Below are 6363 nucleotides of genomic sequence, written 5' to 3'. Positions count from 1 at the left end.
TCTGTCATCATAACGTTTCGAAAATGACGTCCATGATCAGTGATTATCGCTTGTGGGACACCAAACCTAGCAATTATATGATTGAACACGAAAATTGCAGTTGTCTTACCGTCTGCCTCGAATGTAGGCATCGCCTCGGCCCACTTAGTAAAATAATCTACCGCAAGGATGATATACGCATGCCCCCCGGCCGAGTGAGGGTTACATGTAATAAAATCGATACCCCAATTGAAAAAAGGACCAATGGCAATTATAGGGTGGAGAGGAGCAGGTGGAGCACACATCTTTCAATCAAACACTTGACAGTTGTGGCATTTTCGGACCGCAATAATACAATCTTTAAACAAGGACGGCCATAAGTAGCCAGCGCGCAATACATTTTGGGTTGTGGAATACCCAGACATATGACCGCCACACGCTCTAAAGTGACAGTCATTTAGAACCCTTTCAGCCACTTCGTGAATTAAGCAACATCGAAAAATAGAGTCCACCCCACGGCGATAAAGAGTATCTCCAATAATTTTGTATTGTTGGGACTGGAATCGAATTTTCTGACGTTCCGACTTTGAAACTTCGGGCTGAAAGGATTGGGTCTGGAGATAGACGATGATATCCCCATACCACGGATCTAAAGTGCTGATTAGAAACAAAGATTCATCAGCAATGGGCTCCTCTGCCACAGTTTCCGTGTCAGCACGCGGGAAGTCACACATTAATTCTGCAAAAACTAAAGATTTCTTAGACTTAAATTTCTCAAACTCCAAGTCGAACTCCTGCAGGATAACAATCCATTTAGAGTACTTGCCCCCTAGCAATTGTTTGGTCAAAATGTAGATCATAGGGTTGCAATCCGAAATGACTGTAGTTTTACGTAGTAAAATGTAGTGATGAAAACGTTGGACAGCTTGAACGGCTGCCAATGCCAATTTCTCCACATGTGAGTATTTTAGCTCAGTTGGATTTAACGTTCGACTAAGGTAATATATCACATGTTCCGTTCCAAATTCATCTTCCTGAACTAAGACCATTCTAATGGTGGAATGGGAGGCGGCGAGATACAAAAAGTAATCCCGGTTGTAGTTGCGAGGATGCAGCAACGGTGCATGGGTCAATGCGTGCTTGAGTGCATCAAAAGATTTTTGAGCTATCTCATCCCAAGAGAATTGAGCGTTCTGTTTCAACAACTGTGTAAAACCCTTTGTAACCTCGGCGTAGTTAGGAATGAATCGTCGTAAAAATTTTGCTTTCCCCTGCAAACTTTGGAGTTGGCGAAGACTCGAAGGAGGAGGAAAATTGATAATAGCTTCGACCTTCGAGGGATCAACGCGAATGCAGGCTTTCGAAACTACAAATCCCAGTAATCGACCCGTTTCTATACAGAAGACACATTTGTGTGGGTTCAACCAAATACGATAATGCCTACACCTCATGAAGATTGCATGTAAGTGGATGAGGTGATCAGCTCGATGTAATGAATGAGCAGGCAAATCATCGAGATACGGTTGCACAATGTGTTTGATGTCATGAAACGCATAAGACATCGCCCTTTGAAAAGTTGCTCCGGCATTCTTGAGCCCAAAAGGTAATTTACAATAAGCAAATGTCCCCCATGGACAAATGAAAGCCGTTTTCGGTTGATCGGTAGGTAGAATATTGATTTGATTGTATCCGGAAAAACCGTCCATAAAGGAAAATATTTCGCTGCCGGCACAATCATCAATGATTTGATCGATATAGGGAGTTGGGTAGTTGTCCTTTGGACAAGCTCGATTAATGTCCCTATAATCGATGCATATTCTTATTGTTCCCTACTTTTTGTTAACCAGAACAATATTCGATACCCAATCCGTTAACGGGATCGGATAAATGAAACCTGATTTCAACAGTTTCTCAACTTCTGCTTTAATTGCAGCAGCTTTTCGTGGGTGAATCTGACGCAAACGTTGCCGGACGGGTTTAGCATCCGGGTAAGTTTTGATCTCATGAACAACAATCGCGGGATCAATTCCTGGCATTTCCTCATAGGACCAGGCAAACACGTCGCGGAATTCTTGAAATAGGGCCTTATATATTTGAATTTCGTCGTTTGTACATGAGGCACCTATATGAATGTTCTCAACAATTCCAGGCTTAACCAAAATGTAAATGGGAATAGTTCGAGAGATGTTTCCCAAATTTAACTCTGAATCGGGATGTTTCATTGGATTCTGAGGTCCCTTGACATATTCAGTTGTAAATATTGATGAGAAATCATTTTCAAAACGATCATCCTCAGGCAAAAACGAAGATCTGTGATGGAGATCTTCCCATGGTAAATCATCTACACATAGGATTTCACAAATTTTCTCATCAGAGTGAACAAGTTCAGAAAACGTAGTTAAATCTGAGGTTGATGTGAAAAGTGATTCCTCACAGACCACATTCATTAAGTCTTTTTTGGTTGAACACGGGTCGGTAAAAGACTGCACGGCTTCATAGGCAATTTCATATGGACTCAACGGCATAAAATTACCAAATGAGTCTATTTCAGATTCAGAAGGAACGATCCAAGGATCGTCATAAAAAATAGTGTCTGATGTAATCATATGAATGGTTGCAAATGAAGATGATGCGTTGATTGGAGGAAAAGGAAAAGTTCCCAGTAAACCGACATCTTTAACTAATCCTACTCCAACATCCTTATATGGGATAGTCATTTTACCGACATGCTGAATACTCTCTGAAGAGGCTGGGTCGGATGAAAAGTAAGCCAACTAGTCTATTGTTACGATCTTTCCATTATGTGGGAACTTTATTACTCGGAAGACCGATGAAACGACCGCTGTCATAGCGTAAGACCAACTTCGACCCAAGAGAAGGTTGTAGTCTAGAGGGGCATCAACCACCTCCACATCTAGACTAATGGTTTTTCCTTCAACCCCTATAGGCAAATCCTGTAGAATGCCAAAAGGATGAAACCCACGGCCATCAAAGGCCTTAAGAATTGTCGGGGATTGATTTAGTGAAGGAGAACCAAGCGATCTCCAACACTGTATCAACATAATACACGTTGAAGCTCCCTCATCAATTACAGTCCGATGAATAGGCCTGTTTTTGACTATCACTGGGATCTGGAAAGCCATTTGATGAGGCAAACGCGGTGTACTATTTTCTAGATCAAAGATTATTAGGTTCGGGTCCTGAACATCAACAGCTCCTATAGCCGACAAAAGTAATTTACGCTGTGCTGGGCATGATTGCAGCACTTCCAAAGCCGACATTGCTGAGGGTGAAACAGCTAAGTCCTCAACAATGTTATAATTCTGGGCCGCTCTCGCATGTGGATTGAAAGCAGACTTTCGAAGTATACCCTTGGCGGGCGATTTGATTACTAAGTCTGGATTAGGCTTCTCGATCTGTAGTGGATCGGAACCGGGAGCTGAGGTTGATGGATTAGAATGAGAAGATTCTGCTTCTTTGCCATCAACAGGACTTTTACTACCATAATCTTGTGATTGAGTCGCAATCCTTACATGGGACATCATCAATATGGGTTCTTCATTGGCGCTCGAGGAAGAACCTATCATCTTGCTATCTTGATTTGGAAATGGATCCTTCAAAACAGCAGGAGTTTGGGAACCTTTGACAATCTTCGCAACCTCTGCTCGATGTGGACAGTCTCTTGTAAAGTGTTCCTCTTCACAAATAAGACAAGGATATCTAGGTTTGCGTTTTTCGTCATTGGTTTCCGACTTTTTGGATCTCTCTTTTGAACTTTTGTCCATTTTATTCTTCTTCTTTCCTTTCTTCTTTCCACCGGATTTTGATTTAGTCGTAGATGATTCTACAACGTGAACATTGGCAAAAACCTCTGCAGAAGAATCTCCTATCGGGGAATCAGGCAAGGTTATGATAGGAGAAGAATTCTTGGAAGACTTCTTCTTACTTTTAGTGTTAACCGTACCAATCATACCATCAGCGGCATGAGATCCCAAAGGAGCTGCAGCGATTTGATTTGACTTGGGAAGATCGGGGATCTTTTCGTGTAACGTACCTGACTGAGTATAAACTAAGTCAAGGTACTGTGCTTGAGCAATCACTTGCTCCTCAGTAACTACTCCGGCCTTAGCTACGTCTTCAGTAATCTTCGGTAACAGTGATTTAACAAACCATTCAGCTAAGATCTGGTCCGGGATAAAAACTTTCACTAACCGCCTTTGATGTCTCCATTCATGAATATGATCAGAAATATAAGTGGACATCGATTGCTTTAATGAAGTTAGTAACTCCGTGCCATTATCATATCTGACTGGCAACTGAAAATGAGTTAAAAACGAGGTAGCTAACTGGCTAAAATTATAAAAAGAGGCCCGTGGTAACTCAATATACCACTTGGCCGCAAGACCAATGAGAGTGCGCTGGAAAATACGTAAGCGGATCGAATCATCCAAGATGGAATTAGAGGCACACCAGAGGTGGTAAGTCATCACATGGTTCGACGGGTCCTCTCCAGATTTACCTTCGAACTTGGGAATGTCACTAGGCAACTTATTCGGCATTGGCGGCCAAAACAGAAGATAATTAATTGGATCGTTCGTTAGGCGCGACAAGTCTGGTAAGTCCAAAGTTGCGATAAACGGTAGCTGCCGATTAGGATCCCTAAAACTTTGGGTCATGAGACCAGCCCTAGGAGGAGGATATCCAGGATAACTAGGAATAGGAATCGTGTTCGGGATATTGTATCCTCCTGGAAAACCAGGATTAACTGGACCGTACTGGGGTTGTTGTGGTTGTTGATAAGTGTACCCAGGATACGGTTGATACTGATAAACTGGCTGCTGGACAGCAGGACCAAATTTGTACTGTCCCTGGTACGGTTGATAAGTGAATTGCGGTTGACTTGTGACAACCGTACTTAAACCAGGTTGTCCTACAGGAATCTGAACCGTAGTTTGAATCATGGATCCAGATGATGGTAAAGATGTCTGAGGAGCAGGAACAGTACAAATCGGAGCTGTCGATACTCCAGAAGTAGGTGGGGTAGATTGAACAAATGTTGCGGCAGTTGCAGCAGTCGTTTGAGATGGAGTACTAGGCGCAATAGGCCCAGACTGAGAAACTACCGAAGGTACATAAGTTTGAATATTAGACTGGAATGGTTGCTGGGGTGAACCAGAAACTAAGGGTTGTCCAGTTTGAGATGACAACTGTACATTTGGCTGCAACACCTGTTGAATTTGCGATGGATCCCACATTATGTTCATTCCGGGGTACTGACCCATAACAGGTTGAGAATATTGAGATCCAAAACCGGGTTGAGGGTAGGATTGATAATTGAAAGGTACATTTCCCATTCCTTGAACATAAGATTGACCTTGGGGTGGTTGGAAACCTTGGTTCGAGTACTGACCTTGGGGTAGATACCCTTGAGGCATGTACTGATACTGGGGTTGACCTTGAGGTATAAATTGATACTGGGGTTGACCTTGGGGTACATATTGAGTCTGGGGTTGACCTTGAGGAACGTAATGCACCGTAGGCACGTACTGTCCTTGAGGTTGCCCCCCAGATGCAAATTGTGTACCTTGAGGTTGCCCCCCAGGCGTTAATTGAGGCTGCCCCCCAGGCGGTAACTGGCCACCTTGAGGTTGAGAATTGGGAATAGAACTTGACATCATAAGAATGTCTTCTACGCTCAACGGCTTTGCACCATTGCTTCCAGTGAATAACCCTTGTTCAATGGGTTGAGGAGATGCTCCCGAAAAAGTACCAGAAAGTGACTGATACCCAGAGGGAACGGAAGGACCGCCGTACAAAAAAGATTCAGGCGATTGAGTAAACATGGACGACTGACCTGACATATTTACGGGAGTATAAAAACCCCTAGGTTCATAAGGAGCACGAGGTGGTGAAAAACTTAACACTAGGTTTTCCAAATAATTAGTTAAAGAAAGATACCAAGTAGTACTTCTAGGTGGACTGTAAAAAATTGATTCACGCTCCCTTAGATCAATAACGGATTGATTTTCAGGGATAGGGATGCCTATTTCTTCTTCCGGAGCAAGTTCTTCAATAGCTATCAAACCAGAAGGAAGATTTTCGGTGATTACTCTTTCTACCCTAGGTGAATTAGGAGCACTAGAAGTTGGAGAGACAAACCCCGATGTTGGAGTAACAGGTTCAGATATCTCAGGTTCTTCGCCTATATCACTAGTAGATGAAAAGCTACCAGCAAGTTTGGAAACCGAAATAGCTTCAGGATTATAACCTGTTTCTAGAGTTTCGTAATCAGGATGAACAACCAACGAAGACTCTCCTTCTTCAGGTGACCCAAATTTACTGCCACTAGGAGTTACGAGGACTTTCAAACCTTCAATATGGCTC

This window comes from Pinus tabuliformis, chromosome 7, assembly GCF_031772625.1.
Source record: "Pinus tabuliformis cultivar Carrire ecotype Pingquan chromosome 7, CPIR1, whole genome shotgun sequence".
NCBI classification, from domain to species: Eukaryota; Viridiplantae; Streptophyta; class Pinopsida; order Pinales; family Pinaceae; genus Pinus; species Pinus tabuliformis.
Note: the sequence above shows the minus strand (reverse complement) of the source record.